This window comes from Dipodomys ordii, unplaced genomic scaffold (genome assembly GCF_000151885.1).
Source record: "Dipodomys ordii isolate 6190 unplaced genomic scaffold, Dord_2.0 Scaffold60, whole genome shotgun sequence".
NCBI lineage: Eukaryota > Metazoa > Chordata > Mammalia > Rodentia > Heteromyidae > Dipodomys > Dipodomys ordii.
Window position 1 is genome coordinate 3,440,228 of NW_012267276.1, and position 18,792 is coordinate 3,459,019.

The following is an 18,792-nucleotide window of genomic DNA, read 5'->3' on the forward strand; positions in this document are numbered from 1 at the left end:
GAGGAACCCTACTGCACTGCTGGTGCAAATGTAAACTAACACAATCACTTTGGGAAGCAGTCTGGAGATACCTCAGAAAACTAAAAATAGACCTTCCCTACAACCCAGCCATACCACTCCTAGGCATCTACCCAGAGCAACAGGAACCAGGATACAAGGACACATGCACCTCCATGTTCATTGCAGCACTGTTCACAACACCCAAGATATGGAAACAACCCTCTTGCCCCACTACAGATGAATGGATCCAAACATTGTGGTACTTATATACAATGGAATATTATGCAGCCATTAGAAAGGACAAAATAATGGCATTCCTAGGGGAATGGATGCAACTAGAACAAATCATGTTGAGCGAGGTAAACCAAGATCAGAGAGGCAAACGGCATGTGTTCTCCCTGATATGTGGATGTTAAAATTAAAATGCAATGAGATATGATAAAATAAAACAGGACTTGTTACCCATACACAGTGAGACCAAAAGAGGATAGTCTTAGGAGAAAAGCACCAAATTGCAATACCCAAGCACCCCTTCATTTGTATATGAAATAACAGACATACTGAAAAGAACCCCAAAGACAGGGAAACAAAGGATCTCTTCTTAATCTGTCCTATCATTTTTTAGATGACTGTATTCTTTACCTCATATATGGTGTATTTACATGCACAACTTAGGGAAAGTGGGAGCAGAGCACATAATCAGTGGGACGCGAGTGAAATAAATATAGCAGAGGGACCATCAGCTACACTGGACATGGATGAAAGTAAACTAAGCAGTTCAGAGGCAGTGATGGGAGGGAGGGAATGAGAAAGAAAGAGGAAACAGCTAAACCAAAGGAAAGAAATGTACATATCACCTGATTTGTGAAAAAGTAGTTTGATTGTTAAAGGTCATAGAGTTCATAAGCAGTGTAGATTATTATAATGGTTTCTGTCATTGTGAAGATTAAAAGGTGTTTCTGGCTTTAAAATATATATATATAAAAGAATTTACCCAATGCACACACCAAAAGTAAATAAATAAATAAAAATTTAAAAATTAAAAAAATATAGGGAAAACATTCAAGATATTGAAATGGGCCAAGAGTTTTGCTTTTTCCAACAAGATCCCTAAAGTACAAGGAAAAAAATAAAAAGTATATGAATGGGATTCCATAAACCAACATGCTTTGCACAGAAAAGCAAATACTTAACAGAATAGAGAGACAACATGATATAAGAAAAACTAAATTGGGATGTGTATATCTGACAGGAAGTGATATCCAGATTACATAATGAACTCCAAAAACCCTAGAACAAAAAAAACCTCAAATATTTGGATTAAAAAATAGACTATAACTCTGAATAGAAATTTTTGAAAAGAAGACATAAGGGAAAAAAACCCAACATCACTAATTATTAGGAAAATGCAAGTCAGCGCAACAATAGATTCTATCTCATTCTCGGTAACAAGAGTTAAAGTAAAAAAAAAAAAAAAAGACTGGGTCCAGGAATGGAGATACAATGCTATAATCCTAGCTACTCAGGAGGCACTGGTTTGCAGGATTAAGGTTTGAGGTAAAGAACTGTAGTTAGTGGTTTAAGCATGGGCAAAAATTTAACAGGACCTCCACAAATAAGCCAGCTTTGGTGGTTCATAATTTAATCCCAGCTACATAGGAGGGGTAGGTAGAGGATCAATCTGAGATACACTAGACAAAAATGTGAGACCCTGTCTGCAAATTAACTTGGTGTAGTGCACCAAGACTAAATAAAAATGCTGGTAAGGATGTGGAGCAAAAAGAACCACTGCTGATGGGAATGTCAATTACTACAGTGATTATAAAAAACAGTATGGAAGTTCCTCAAAAAAATAAAAATAGAATTACCCTATGCCTTTGGAGGCAATGAGATCATTATACAGAAGAGACATCTACACTTCCATGTTCATTGACATTTTTCTCACAGTAACTGAGGCATTGTATTATCTTAGGTGTGTATAGACTGATGAGTAGATAAAGAAAATATTGTGCATTGCACAATGGAGTAGTATTCAGCCTTTAAAATATTATAGTCCTATTTGCAACAATGTGAATAGAACTGGAGATCACTATGTTAGGCAAAATAAACATTTAAAGACACAATTTCACTTATACTTGAATTCTAAAAGAGACTCATCTCGTAGAAGTTGGTTAGAATGGTACGTACCAGAGGCTGGGGATGATAAGGCATGGGGAGGTTGGGCGGGGTAATGTTGCTCAATGGTTACTAATTTACAGATGTATCACAAATATCTGAGGTTCTATTGCAAAATATAGTAAGCATAGGTATCAATAATGTACTCTGCAGTTCAGAAAGCTTCAAGAGTCAGATGTAGTAGCTCTGAGAGTAGAGAACCACAGCTACTTGGCAAATAGAGATTAGGAAGAATCACAGTTAAAGGCCAGCTTAGGCCTCATCTGAACAAAGAGGAAATAATTGGCACACATCTCCCAGCTACCTGGGAGGCCTAGGTAAAAAAAAAATCATAGTCTGAGGCTGGTCTTGGGTAAAAGCCTGGAAAATAAACTAAAACAGAAAAGAAAAAAGGAAGGATTCTGAGTTGTGGTTCAAGTATTAGCTTGCTCGCTTAGTAAGCATGAGGCCCTGAATTCCAGTTCCAGACACAAACACAGACAGACAGACAGACAGAGAGACAGACAGACAGACACACACACACACACACACACACACACACACTCATTAGACTTTGAATGTTTTTATCACAGAGAAATTATGAATGTTAGAGGAGATAGGTATATATAGATTTATTTATTTATTTAACCTGAATTAAACATTGTACTATATATACACAAATATATGGAATATTACATGATACCCCTGAATGTATACAGCATTTGTTTTTGTATATCAGACAAAAATAGAAAAAAAAACTGAAAGAACTAACCGAACAGAAGAGACACAGGCTTGATTTTCAGTTACTGATGTTTCCTCAGGCTTTCCCTTGATTTTCAGTTAGCAACGAAGTAGAATTTCCAGTTGCAAATGAGAGATTATTAGCTTTCACATTTAAAAATAACATTTAATGAGTATATGTGCTTCAAAGTATAATTTTCCAATTTAATATTTTCGGTGTAGCAGTACAAATCATGATTACTGCTAGCAATATACTGTGACTTTTAAAAAGATACACAGAAAGCTTCTTATAGAAGAATTTGATATTTTAATATATACTGGGAAGCAAATAATGAATGCATGGGCATTATGAAAATGATAATACATAAATAATCTTGTAATCCTAGCTACTTGGTAGCAGAGATTGAGGGATCCCGCTTCTAGGCCAGCCTGAGCACAAAATTCACTAAGCTTCTTCTCAATGCTGAGGCAGTGACATGTGCCTGAGACTCCAGCTCTAGGAGAGCACAACGTCTGGGTACAGTGAAGCTCTTGTTAGCCAAGCTACAAGGAAGCACAGTGCTTGGACTCAGTGCCCTACACCTGTCATCCCCAGCAACAGAGAAGCCCAAGTAGGATGACTGGAACCCAGTCCAGCTTGGGCATACAGATTGACCCTTCCTTGAACATAAGAAAGGCCAAAAAGGCACTAGATGCATGGCTCGGGTGGTAGAGTGCCTGCCTAGCCAGCATGTAACCCTGAGTTCAATCCCCAGTACCACCATAAGTGTTTTTTAGAAATGAGTTCTTCAGATGTAAGTTTAAAATAAAATGTATATGAATAAGCATTCTGTAAGGATGGGGGAAAAAGGGAAGGATGATTTCAAGTGACTGTAATGTTGTTATCATGTGCTATCATCGATTGGAAGAAGACTCTCCATGGGGTAAAGTGGTGAGTAAAAATACAAGTCAAGGAATCGTGATTGGCTCCAGAAGCATTACAGATTTCTTAGGATATTGATCTATTTCCCCATAACTCGGCAGGGGAAACACAAGCTCCTACTCAAGAGCACTTTGCTACACAGTTTTGATTGATTTCTGCAGTTTAGGACAGAGGTAAACTTGCATTAAAGGACGCCAGGACACCTGGGTATACAGTAATATTTAGAAACTGAATTTGCAAGGTGTTTTAAGTGTGGAGATTATATAACAGTTTACATTTTTAATAAACAAGTTAAGTATTCCAATGACCTCTTTATGAAAATCTTGGAGCAAAATTTTCCTTAGGTAGGTGGGGCTTCGTGTATTTATTTTTTTATTTATTTGTAAAGTGATAGGCTCTGTGATTATTAAAAATGAACCACATTTTTAGTTGAGAGAAATTTTACAGTACTAAATTAAATTAATAAATAATATGACAGCCGGGTGCTGGTGGCTCATGCCTGCAATTCTAGCTATTCAGGAGGCTGAGCTTTGAGGATTGCAGTTGGAAGCCAGCCAGGGAAGAAAAGTTCCAGTGAGAGTCTTATCTCCAATTAACCACTCAAAAACAGGAATTGGAGCTGTGGTTCAAAGTGGTAGTGTGCTAGCTGTGGTTCAAAGTGGTAGTGTGCTAGCTTTGAGCAAAAGAGCTCAGGGACAGTGCCCAGGCCCTAAGTTCAAGCACTATGACTGGCAAAATAATTAATTAAAATTTTAGCTCCTGTGAGTTCATTTCATTATTTTCTACCCTTCTCCTAATTTCCCTTGGCTTCTTGAAGGCTTGCTAATATATTTATTTTCATAAGCTATCTCAAATGTTTTCAAGATAAATAGGATGCAACATTTATTGACTGCTTACCATTAGCCAGTTGTTCTTTAAATGGCTTAAAAATACTTAGCAGTTTAATATACTCAATAACCCATTAATACAACAAATATGACTATCAATGTGGTCTTCCTTCTGTTTTCTTCATATGTAATCTAGGGCAGCCCCAAACTCATGATCCTCCTACCTCACCCGCTTGAGTGCTAGGATTATGGTATATACCACCACACAAAAGTGTGATAGCATGTCCACATTTACAAAGTTAGAAAAATAGCCAGGATAGAACTTGGATCCACATCTAATTTCGTTCATCTCATCACAGTCCTATAGAATTTTTACATAACAGTGCACGCAAATATATCGCATGCAGTGTACTATGTTGTAATTAGCTCTAATTAATTGTAGCATAACATATTTTTTATTGTGAAAATACCATACAGAGGAGTCACAATTACATGGGCAAGATAAGGAGTACATTTCTTATCAAGCATTGTTGCCTCCTCTTTGTTTCCCCTTCCCATCCCTTCCCATACTCTTACCCTCCCCCCACCTGATCCTCCCTTCCCCCCCACCAAAGTTGTAAAGTTCATTTTTTGACATAATGACTTGTACATCCCATTGTTGCAATGGGTCCACCTGTATCCCTAGTTAAATGATTTGGTTTTTTTTCCCCTTCCCCTCCACAAATTATACCAACATCAAATACAGTGAAAGCAGGGGTTATACCGTGGGGGAGGGACATACAAAGCAACATAGAAATCATCTTATAAATGTGATAGAAACAATTACATGAAAGAAAAAAAAACAAAAAAAATATTTGAATACTTATCTTGGGGTTCATTCCCCTAACATCAACTTATCTGCCCTTTTCTGCTTGATTTAGATATCTATTAGTTATTGCAAATAAGGGAAACCATGGGACCTATGTTTCTTTGCACTTGGCTTACTTCACTTAATATATTTTTTTCCAAGTCTTTCCATTTCCTAACAAACGGGGCAATGTCATTCTTTCTGATGGAGGCATAGAATTCCATTGTGTATATATGCCACATTTTCTTGATCCATTCATCTACTGAGGGGCATCTGGGTTGGTTCCATATCTTAGCTATGGTAAATAATGCTGCAATAAACGTAGTTATGCTGGTAGCTTTAGTGTGGTCTTGTTTGTAAGCATTTGGGTAAATGCGCAAAAGTGGGATTACTGGGTCATAGGGGAGCTCTATGTGGAGTCTTTTGAGGAACCTCCATACTGCTTTCCAAAGTGGTTGAACAAGTTTACACTCCCACCAACAATATAGTAAGGTTCCCTTCTGTCCACATCCCTTCCAGCATCTGTTGTTATTAGAGTTCTTGATTATAGCCATTCTAACTGGGCTGAGGTGTTATCTCAATATTAATCAAAATTTATATGAATCAAATAAGTGATCGATTTTAGAAATTTATTTGTGTGATCACTTGTGGAAAAATCTGAGAAATAACAGAAAAAATGTTTAGAGTAAATTCACTGTTCAGGATAGCCTTATGATTTAACTCAATTCAATTCTGACACTATCTGGAGTTAACACCCTCTGCGCAGGTGAAAGGCTCCATTCCACAAGACTACACCTATGTCACACAAGTCACGAGACCTCTATCTGTTACTTCTTCCGTCCTCCCCATTACAAGTGTGCTTCCCAGAACACACTCCTCAGAGACTGCTACAGCACTCAGGAAAAACAGTGCACATTTATTAGCTTCTTATAAAGGATATCATTTAAAGATACAAATGCAAATGAAAGAGTCCAGAAGGTCTTGAGACAGGATTTCTGTCTCAGGAGAGTTGGTGTATACCACCCTCTTATACATAAAAGTGTTCCCCAAAGCTCTCCAAGCTCTGTTACTTGCAAATTTTTTAATGGAGGTTCTGTTATGTAGCCATAACTGGGGACAGCATTGGCCTTTGGGATTAACTTGGTCCCAAACCCTTGTCTCTGGATGGGAAATGCTGAAAACTTCAACTCCCTAATCCTAAAATTGATTCTTCAGGCACTGGCCCTTCACCTTCTGGGAGTTAGCTCATTAGCATAAACTCAGCCTTGGCTGGAAAGGGGCTATTATGGATAACAAAAGGCAATTTTTGCCTCCCTCATTGAGAAAATCCTAAGGGATTTAGCATCTCTGGGCCAGAATCCATGGAAGAAGGCAAATATATACCTCATTCTGTATTATAATGTCATACTTCCATTCATTTTTCTGATTAATAAAGTTTTATAGGAATTCTATAATCTATCTTCTAGGAAAGTATTTGGGAGAGGTTCATTCCTCTTGTTGAAATTAAAGATGATTTTCTTTCATCATGCTTAAATCCTTCATGGAAGAGGAACCTTGACCCAGATGTCCTGCTAGCAACAAGGTACTTTTACTTACCAATTATCCAGTTAAGTTTTCTCAGAAAAAGCATTTAGAAATGAGTAAAAGAATGAGCATTACCTCGTGTGCTTTATGGTTATTAGAAAACCATTTAATTTCTCTTCTGAAGAAACTGCATGTCCCTGTAATGACTACTTAAGTTTTCTCCCATCCCTCCCATTTCATCACAGTTGCAATCTTCCTTTGAGACCTCTTGAACTACATTCTACCAACCTAGAATCTAGAATAGTACATACTAATGCACCCCTTGTCATCAACATGGAGTGTGTGAAAGAATGGCTTTTATGAGCTTACATGACTGCCAAAGTCATTCAAGTCGTGTGCCATCTTGAGATAAGGTCTGTTTCTTTTAATCCATATGCAGCCTTTTCTTAAAAATCATCTTGCAATTGCAATAGTTGTGGGAATGAACACTGTAATGAGCCGGTATCTGATAGGTTCTGACTACTTACTTCCTCAAGAAATTATCAAATTTCAGTCTTCATTCACTCTCCTTTGCCACATTACTACAATCAGAAAAAAATAATAGTAGCTTTTCATTTGCCATGTAATATGGCCTGCTAAGTTTACATTAGGAAACTTCCAAATAAACCTACTAAAGTGAAGCAATTGTAAAAGGCATAGTTTCTACCCTCGAGTCCTCTAATAGCTCAGTAACAAGTGCTTGTAGAAGTAACACTGAATTAAGATAATTTGAAAGTTTTTCTTTTGGTTTGGTTTTTGGTTTAGGTGCCCATAATGGGGCTTGAAGTCAGGCCCTCAGGTACTTCCTCAGCTTTTTCTGCTCAAGGCTGGCACTCTACCACTTGAGCTTTACTTCTGGCAGTTTTTTGTTTGTTGTTGTTCATTGGAGATGGAGTCTGCCAAGGGCTGGCTTCAAACTGCCATTTTCAGACAGATCTCAGCCTCAGATTGTAAGAGTGAGCCACCGCCACCAGGCTTGAAAAGATTTTTCAGCAGTATCTATATCCACAGATTTGACCCTTAATCTATGCATGGAGATAGTTGCCCTTGGAAAACTATTATGTTCTTTTGGAGACAATATTAACAGCATCAGTGTCTGTGTGGGGAAGAAAGACAGGAAGATTAAACAGATGCTGGGCTCTGATACACTCCCAAAGTAGCTTTCCCAGCTGAGATGACTTTACAGAATCCTGGTCCAGGGGCTGGGAAGGTGGCTCAGTGGTAGAGTGCTTTCCTTGCATGCATGAGACTCTGGGTTCGATTCCTCAGTACCACATATGCAGAAAAAGCCAGAAGTGGCAATGTGGCTCACGTGGTAGAGCATTAGCCTTGAGCTGAAGAGCTCAGGCACAGAGTTCAGGCCCCATGACCTACGGAAAAAAAAAAAAAGAATCTTGGTCCAGAGTCCTGGGCATTTATAAGCACTCATACTGACCAATCATGACCAGTAAATTGCCCTTACAGATACTGCCAGTAAACAGAAAACATGATCCTCTTTAGCCAAGGACGTTGAGGAAAGAGGTCCATTAATCATGAATGGGATGGACTACTTTGATCATTAACAACTAATGAACTTTTTAATATACCATGAACCACCTCCTTGCCAGAAAACTAGAGGCTTGTTTCTTTGTTTTGGTGTTAAAAATCTGATGTTTAATCTAGGCCCCCAAAAGCATACTTGGCCTGCATCTACTACCTGAGCAAAACCAAAGCCTCCAACCCTGCTTTTGGCTGATTATTTTGGAAACTCTCAGATTTTTTTCTTGGTTTTTTTTTTTTTTTCCAGTCATGGGCTTGAACTCTGGGCCTGGGCGCTGTCCCTCAGCTCTTCAGCTCAAGGCTAGCACTCTACCACTTGAGCCATAGTGCCACTTCGGCTTTTTGCTTTTTGCTTATGTGGTGCTGAGGAATCGAACCCAGGGCCTCATGCATGCAAGGCAAGCACTCTACCACTGAGCTACCTTCCCAGCCCTCAGATTTCTTTTTCCAAGTTAGCCTTGAGCAGCCATCCTTCCATTCTCAGCCTCCCAAGTAGCTAGGATGACAAGGGTGAGCCACTAGCTCTCTTTTTTACAGAGTAAAGTAGAAGCTTTCTGGGCTAAACAAAGGAGGAGGCAACAATGCTGGATAAGAAATGTACTCATTACCTTGCTCATGTAACTGTAACCCCTCTGTACAGGTTTTCATAATAAAAAAAAATTAAAAAAGCAAAAAAGAAAACCATGCAATGCCAGAAAATGAGAAAATATGCATGTGTTTATATGAATACCAAGACTTCTAGTTCACTTGCTCACCTTGACATTTAGAATGCTAGACAGAACTCTGCTCCCTCTCAGTAAGGCTCTGGAAGAATCTTCAAAATAATCTGGATAGTTCTGGAAGAGAGTTCCATGTATATTTATACCAGGCCTTATTCAAGGATATGCTTCACTCTATGTCAAAGAGGAAGGTCCATACTTCCCATATCTGTGCTCACATGATTTCTTATTTAAATTGATTCACAGGTTAAGTCAAAGAATCTGGCAAGAACATGAGGGAAGTGGTAAAGACAAGGAAATGATGGTTAGGAGATTCAGTTGGATTTGGCTGTCCTGTAATTTCCTGTGATAATGGAAATGGTCTTTGTGTTTCTCCATCAACATCCGCTTGGTGTGTGTGGCTATCGAATACTTAAAATGTGGCTAATGGGCATAGTTGTTTTATTTAATTTCAATTACCTTATGTGACTAACAACTATTATATTAAACAATACAGATCTAGGAGGCTTAGAAACTTACTTACAAAGAAAAAGGGACCTAACAGAAAAGGAAAGAAAGAAAGGAAAAGAATGAGAAGATAAAGAAAAGCAGACAAAGACAGAGGGAAGAAAGGAGGGAGGGAATAAAACTAGTTGGAAGGGAGAAGACTCATCATTATCAACTATTCTTTATTATCAGAACTGTAGGATATGGGTTTCTATACTATGAATTATTTTTTAAATGTTATTGTCAATATGGTGTGCAGAGGGGTTACAGTTACATAATTAAGGTAATGAGTACATTTCTTATCTATCTTGTTATCCCTCCCTCCTTTTTTCTCCCTCTTTCCCTCCTTCCCCAATACTTCCCCAAACTTGTACAGATCATTTCCAACATGTTGTCTTGTAAGTTGACACTGTGATACTACATAGAAAAAGACAATTCTTTTGGCCTATAGAAAAGAAAAACTTCTAAAACACAAAAGCATAGCACAGAAGTTTAGGTATCAGAATGACTTTCCACTTTTTTTTCTTTTTGGTGGTCCTAAGGCTTGAACTCAGAGCCTAGGCTGTGTCCCTTAGCCTCTTTGTGCTCACGGATAGTGCTCTACCACTTGAGCCTCAGCACCACTTCTGGATTTTTCTGAGTGGTTTATTGGAGATAAGAGTCTCATGGACTTTCCTGCCCAGTCTGGCTTTGAAAGCTATTCAGGAGGCTGAAGTCTGAATATCATGGTTTGAAAATAGTCTGAGCAGTAAAGTCTGTGAGACTGTTATCTTCAGTTAAACATCCCAAAACCTGGATGTGGAACTCTGGCTCAAGCAGTAGAGCACTAGCCTTGAGCACAAAAGCTGAGGGACAGCACCCAGACCTTGAATTCAAGCCCCAGGAATCACACACACACACACACAAATAAATAAATATAGTGTTCAAAGAGTATCTATATACAGCCAAAATGGCAATAAAGTCAAAGGTAGAACAGATGTAGTTTAAGACAGGAAAGATATCTAAAAGTATATCTCTTTAATTTGCCTTTCCCAAGGAATCTACTAGAAGCTATAGTACACCAGAATAAGTCAATACACTAAGATGAAGGCATTTATGAGCTTCAGAAAATGAGGATAGGACTATCACAAGGACCCTAAGCCAGGGACAGCTCAGGGCGAGATCTGGGCCTAGTTCCCACTTCACCCTGTTCTGGTTACGGCAGGAAGAAGCTCCATGAGAAGATTTCAAATTATGTTGATAACCCCCTTTGTTGTACCGAGGGCTATTGAGAAAAGATTCATATATAAAGTTGCTAAGGAATTTGCTTCACACTTACAGAGTTGCATTTAAGCAAATCCGATCACCCCAATCAGAGAATTATTAGTTCCAAAGGAAACAAACATTTATGCAGAAATCCACAATTCTCATGCATCAGGACTGGAAGTGTGGCTGAGGGGTAGACCTGGGTTCAATCCCCAACCCCAAAGGGTACAAAAAAACAAGTGTATCATATGTCTCAGCCCACATTATCATGAACATTGGCTACAGATCTGGGCAGAGTAGAGCCATACCCTCTTTTCCAGAGGTTCAGTTATGCATAATCAACCAGGGCCTGAATATATTAATATTTGTCATAACTCAAAGCAAAAGATCACATTCATATAACTTTTAAGATGGCATGTTATCATGATTTTATTTCATTAGGAGATGTTAATTTCTTACCCCCTTAATATATAAATTAAATATTATCATTAGTATTATACATGGGAAATAGCTAGGATACCTAGTGTTTGTAAGTGTCTGGTATCTCAGCCATCCACTGAAGGTCTGGAGCTTAGCCCTCATGGATAAGGTGGGAAACCTTACCAGTATGACCATACCGGAAGAAGAGAGAGGGCAAGAAGGTGTGTTTGGCTGATGGAATATAAAAATGAGCTACTGTCATCTGTCATGCTGGGTAACAAATTGATAATGCCTACAACTGGAAAGCAATTGCTTGTGTGTATACACATACATACACACACACACACACACACACACACACACACACACACACACACACACACACACACCTATATGCCTGAATATAGCATCATGAAAGCTACCAACTCCTGCTTGAAAAAAGGAGCTAAGGAAGGAGAAGAGAAATAGAAATATGAAGATGAATGAGTTTGTTCCAAGTACCTGTGTATATAGAACCATCACTGTGTAATCCCTTCATATTACTAATGTATGCTAACTCAAAGATAAAATTAATGCTTACACAAAAAAAGAAATTTATAAGGAAGTGAATGCTTAAAAAATAGCAAAAGACTTGCAACATTTTGCTTCTGATTCTGAATAATGGGATGAAAGGATCCGGAACTTCTGGTTTTGTAGGAACTATTGGCCTACTCTAATGCTACATGCATTTATAAGCTTGATTTAATTTTTAAAGATTTTTGTATGTCAAATTAGCAGCACCAAATGTATTCAGAAATTACCAACCTTTGCTTCTATTGGCACTCATCCAAACCTATACTTATTAGTAATAATAAACTTCCTAAAAGCGTATGAAAACCTAAAACAAATTAAATTAAATTGAATAAACAACTTCTCCCCTTTTCTATATGAGGTAGTTATAATGGATGACTTGGCCTATTAGGTAAGGGGAAATGCATAATACTCCAAAGGACGAATAACAATAAAAACATTATATGAAGATGATGGGGGACAGCAGAAAGGCTTCCATGATCTTAGCAAAGCCACACTCTGTGTGGAAGAGTGATGTCCACTCCTTCTGTGAATGCCAGGCAGTCTGGTGGGTGACTTCACCAGGGACCTTAGTAAGCCTGCGCTAAATTCCTGACATCTAGTGAGAGCCTGACATTCTATCCTAGGCCATTTTCAAAGCTAAAAGAAATAATGCAGTGTAAAGAAGAAGCAAAATGTTACCAGCAGGGAGGAAAATTAGGGAAAAGAGGACTAAAGGGGAAGCCTAGAGTCAGAATGGCTCTTCCATATTCCTTGGCAAGGGAAAAAAGTAGTAGGATTTGTACATGTGATTCCTTGGTTCTTTTCTCTGTTAGATGTGATATTATATTAAGAATTAAATATTACAGATGATCTATGTCCTTCAAATACTATTAAGAGCCCTAGATACAGAAGGAAGAGAAGGAGGAAGAAAAGAAGAGGAGGAGATTTTAAAGGACTGCCTTGTAAAGCTTACAGATTTCCTAAGACATAAAAACTAATTTGCCCACATTTTTCTCAAATGATAACTAGAGTTTATATGGCTTTACCTTACTCGAACTCATCTGTGCAAAGCAACCTTAGCTGGACAGCGACTTACCCACCTGACCTAAGCCTGAGCCGTCTGTCATAGGTCTGGATGGAAATTTAACAAGTTACCTTTGGGAAGGTAACTGGTTAAAGTTTTGTTGCTCAACCAACAAGGGTTGCTCAACCATTACCTCAGCAACAAGGCTGATTCCATCACCATCTTCACATTTGAGTGAAATCTGGCATGTCACATTTAATTCTACTGCAGCAAGACTAAAAAAAATCCAAAATTGTTTTTTGTGCTGATTCATGAGGGGTCTCTTTTGGGGGAGGAGGGAGCTAAATGCAACCTCCATTGAAATCCAGTGTTTCCAGGACTTGGTGTTTTGGCCTCACTTGCTAGTGAAACTTCTGAAGATGTTGGGTCTTGAGACTTTCCCATTTCCATTTCAGCCACGTCCTGCAGTGGCCTTTGTGTGATCAGCAATACTGCATTTCAAGGGAATCATGTGGAAACCAATAGTCAGCAAGTCTCAAAGCCCTGTGCCAACTACTGAAGGCCCCTGTCCTTCCTTTTCAAATCTCTTCCCACTTGGGGCAGACTTCAGTCATTCTGTTTACAAGGATAGAGAGTGTCCTCCTACATCTTGTTGGGAAAAATATAAATGATCACTTTCAACTTTCATTTTACAATAACTAAGAGAGAAATGTAATTCCAGAACAAAGGACACTAGTGATCGAATAAACTTGCATCTTCTTGGTATAAAAGCCCTGAGTGTCTTTAATTTCACATATGCTCCCTGAACATTCTTTTTCCTCAAAGGATCATAAAAAACAAAACTAGACAAAATAGTAGAAAAATAAAATAACTTTAATACCTCTAGATAAAGAGATCTCCCACATCCAACTTAGATGAGAAGGAAACAAACATTCAAATTATTGCTGTGTTGGTTCCTAACCATCATTTCTACAGCTCTCTTCCAAACACAGGATTTTGAGAGAATTATTTAAGATATTCCAGATGTTGATCAAGAATACCATGTTATGCTCTGGATCCTTGTTGGCACTTTAGTACTTATTCCCAGGAGATGTTAAGTGATATCTCACAGTAATTTTCTGGGTGAAGAAAGAAACTCTTGGTCCTGTCCCTTTCCAGGCAATCTTCAATCAATGCCTTGTCAGCTGAAGGAGCGCAAAATCTAAACTATATAGTACAGCCCCAACTCTCCCTTCTAATTTGGAAAAGTTCGGAAGGCTCTTTCCAGCTCTAGATTTCTTCACAAATTGGCTGAGTCCTTTGTTGAGATTTAGCATGCCCACCCTGGTTTGTTCTGACAGATGCTAACCCTGAGGATATTCCTATGATCACTTGCATGCAACTCTGATTTAGTTGGCTTCTTGAGATACACTGCTCTCTCATTCTTTCCTTCTGTCTTCATCTATGCATAAGTCTTATCACTGTCTCAGTCTCTCTTCTCTGTCTGCCCTCTTCTCCCCCCTCTCTCTCACACACAGACACACACAGACACACACAGACCCCACCTCCCTTGATGCCAAACATAAACAGCAAATATGATTTCTGGATTTCTGACATAATGAAAACCAAGGATTAAATTAAATCAGTTTTTAAAGGGAAATTCCAAAGTTGCTAACAAGCACAAATTAGTGATGTGAGCATCAGTAGCAAGCAGAAATAACACTGAATCACTCACAATTCTTTAGCATTCCAGTAGAATCAGAATGTGAAAATAGGATTAGCACTTGACACTGGCAAAATGCTTATCTTACAATATTTCTATTGGATTTGGCATGCATGGGTGAGGGAGGATGCTTAATGATTTAAGCTGAGGTCCTTAAATGTTCTCTCTCATCTATCATCTAGGTCTCTGTTCTTCCATGCTGTTATGTAAGTCATTTTTTAAAAGATTCTCTTACATACATGAAATTTATGGCAGGAAGAAACAGGACTTTACACCCCAGAAATCCCAAAATATGCATAAAGCATCCCTGTCAAATTGGTATGTCTATAGTTGACTATTGTTTTGTTACAACATCGTGTTTTGGCACGGACCATTGCTGTTCCCATTGGGAAGGTCTCCTCACCCCATGGCCCATTACAGCTGTCTTCTATTCTCTGTTCAGTGCTCTTTTCAATGTTCTTCCCTGCTCAGTGTAGGAATACTTTCTAGCCACTGGTGTTTTATATTTGCTTTTCACAGCTAACATTAGTAACAATGACAATAACAATGAGGTAACGTTTTGGTAGATGATCAGGCATTTTATTGCTTTTACCACATTTAATTATCACAAAATACTCTGTGTAGGTATTATTGCTTTCACCATGTTTTAGAAATAAATAAATGGGAGACTAAATCACCTTCCTGGGCTCACAAACCTTAGTAAATGGTGAAGTGAGGATTTGAACCTATACTTTGTAGTTCCTGAGCCTTGACTATAAACTGCTATGCATTTATTGCCTTTTATGCTACCTTTTTCCATGTCATATATATCTTCAATAATTTTTAGTGTACGATGGCAAGGCTAGGTTTTGCTTCTTGGCCTTCTCATATTTTTTTGTTTTTTTTTTGGTCGGTTGTGAGACTTGAACTCTGGGCCTGGGTGCTGTCTCTCAGCTTTTCAGCTCAAGTCTAGCACTCTACCACTTGAGCCACAGTGCCACTTCCAGTGTTCTGGTGGTTTTTATTGGTAATAAGAGTCTCATAGACTTTCCTGCCCAGGCTGGCTTTGAACTGTGATCCTCAGATCTCAGACTCCTGAGTAGATAGGATTACAGGTGTAAGCCACTGGTGTCCGGTACCATCTTGTATTTATTGGTTTTATTCTCTATAAACTACTTGGAAGATAAGGGGTCACTCAGGCTATTGTTCTGGCCAACTTTTTCATCTTTTCTTACAGATTAGAGGGATGGAAGTAACACAGGCTGTGTTGGACAGAGCTGCTGTCTAGTCGTGGCTTGGCTTAGAGGTAGACATAATCTCAGCAACACAGAGGAAAGGGAAAATGCAGGCCTGTATTTTTTCTAGATGAAAATTAAGGTGATGAAAATCCTTCCAAACTTTTTAAGAGTGGAGTTAACCAGAGGCTTGATCAAAATCTCCCTTTCCCTTTGTTTAGTCAATTCAAATAGAATTTGTTTTGTCAATTGCTGAAGAGTCTCTAGTATCTTAATTGATATAGATTAGATTCTCCTAGACTAATGGTGAATCTTTAGACCTAAGGGCTGCTTTTCTCAAACTTGTTCATCTACACAGTGTTTTTACACTTTCAAACAGTGTAATATTGATTGTACTATTTTCGAAAATTATCTGAAAATTCAAATTACATACTGACTTAGGTGACTCTAGTGTGTTCAACTTAAATGTCTTTGCTTGAAATCAAGCACTTTAAAAGTGCAAATGTCTATAAATTCATCAATGGCATAAAAAAGAACTAAATTATTTCTATCTCTACCTCCATGATTTTTCTTCCTTATTTCTTTCCTCATATTAAAATATGTGGAAGACAGAGCTTTGTGACAGGTTTGCTATAGAAAATCCCACTTATAAAGTTGCATACAAAAAATAAAAATAAAGTAGTATATAATAGTGGAATACAATTGACCTAGAAATGGGAAATTTGGCAAGCTACTTTTGGCAGGTGAGTTCTTGAAGACCCTTGCAGACATGGGCCTTAACTTCCTCATACATACCCTACATTCATTTGATAATCTCACTTCTTTGCTTCTATATTTTTTGTATTTTATTCTATTTTCTTTCATGTTTTTATTGGCTTATATCTTTTACACAGGAGAGGATTATGTGACATGTCCATAAGTTAACATTATATTCCAACCCATTTAGGAAGTTAACCGTATATTCCAATCCATTCTCTACCTGCCCACTTCCTTCTAAGAAATAGTATCCCAAACAGGGTGCCTGGTACCATTTTCATAGTTACAAATAGTTTATACCCCTACTTTATTGAAGGAAGGGAAACCATGACTATAGACATTTCTGGACCACCAATCACTTCCCAGAATCCTTCTGGGGTTACTTGCTAATCAATCAGAGCTTCAGGTGAGTAAATATTACTCAAGATAGCACAGATTAGAAGAGTATTATCAAACCCTATCCTTCTTGATGACCACAAAGTTTTATACCATATTAAAATTAAGTCAAGAGTTTGCTCTCTCACTGCTTCTGTAAACCATCTAATTGAAACCCTGACATCACTGGATCACACCTTCCACAAGGCTCCTCTCAGCTTCAGTTTGCTCTGAAAAGATGCAGCCATTGTCTTAATGGATGCTGGGAGCATTTCATGGGTCAAAATGCCATCAGCTTAAATGCATGATTTTGCCTTGTTTCACATATCTATTCTTCGGAATTAGATAGTTGAAGTGTCCAAGCTTCCTAAAGCTCTTTCTAATCTGTCTTCCTGCTCTGTTGCTGGCATTTAAGATTCTCAGAGACATCCTTGGCTGTGAGCTGCTTGGGAACTCCAAGAACATGAGTGGTAGCGCTCAGTGGGAGAGCACTGAGGCAGAGCAGACTTCCCATCACAGGCCACTGCTAGGGACATTTAGTTTTATACTTCACTCAGTGCTGACTGAGTTTTCTGGCCAAAGAAGACAATGAAAGGGAGGTTAAGTTACTTAGAGTTACCTGAGGCAGCTTTTCTATGTTTCCTAATCAGATCTGCAATAGGTCTTGTTGCTAGCCTTGTGATACAATAAAAGGATTTAGGAGTTAAAGTTTCCATGTCTTATTTCTGTTTCTAGTTAACAATGTGACCTCAGCCTGTTTACCTCTCCTACTTGCAGTTTTCCTACTACAACATGAAGGAATTGGACAAGACCATTTCTAAGACTTCTTTCATCATAAGACCTTTAGTTCCATAACTACACCTTGGGTCAGAAAGGCTTATGGGATGTTGGATCATAAATACTCATGGGTTGTGAACTAAAGACCTTATCTTTCAACTTTCCCATCTAAGTCTACTAAAACCAGAGTGTTTGCCGCATACAATATTCTAACCAAACTTCTGCTCTGCCTAGGTTCTCATACATGACATGTACAAGTGTACATTATATCGGACATACCCCAGATTCAGTTGAAAAACTCAGTAGGCAGCTCTGGTCAGGGTGAAATAACACTTCCTAAGGAATTTCATGCATAGGATTATAGATGGTCACATGACCACCCTTGACAACCTATGGTCCTATTCCAGAAGGATAAAAATAAACGTTAGCATTCCTGCTGAATTTAGTATGGATTTGATTATAGCAGTAGTACTTTAATGATTTGATTCTCTTAAGCTCTACATTAGGATGTTTTACATGCCATAAAAGTGAAATGATAGAATTGGGAAATAGTTGAACTTCACACACACTTGCTGATGTGCCCACCTGCTTTAAACCACTATCTACCTAAAACCCTGGGATCAAATATATGAAGTTTAATTTCCAAGTGTTTTGATAAAACTCGGTCGTGATACCCTCTTCTTCTGTAGAAAATTAGTTGTTAAATGGGATATAGTTTGAAAAACAGTTAGCTCAGATTTTCTCTGACATTTGTTCTTAAATCTAGATTAGAAATCACCAAAACCTTCTGTAAAAAATCTGATAGTGATTGGGGTCTTGTGGGTCATACAACACCTGCCACAACAACTTATCATCCACTATATCAGGAAAAAAGCTTCAGATAACATGTGAACAAATTTTCACAGCAGGGTTCCAATAAAACTTCATTT

The 18,792-nt window shown here is 38.2% G+C and overlaps 1 protein-coding gene across 1 annotated transcript in view; it reads left to right on the plus strand.

Annotated features, from left to right (window-relative positions):
* The window catches only part of Kcnh8 (potassium channel, voltage gated eag related subfamily H, member 8), a 404,007-nt gene that overhangs the window by 157,440 nt on the left and 227,775 nt on the right, over positions 1-18,792 (plus strand). The gene's annotated exons all lie outside the window — the stretch shown is intronic.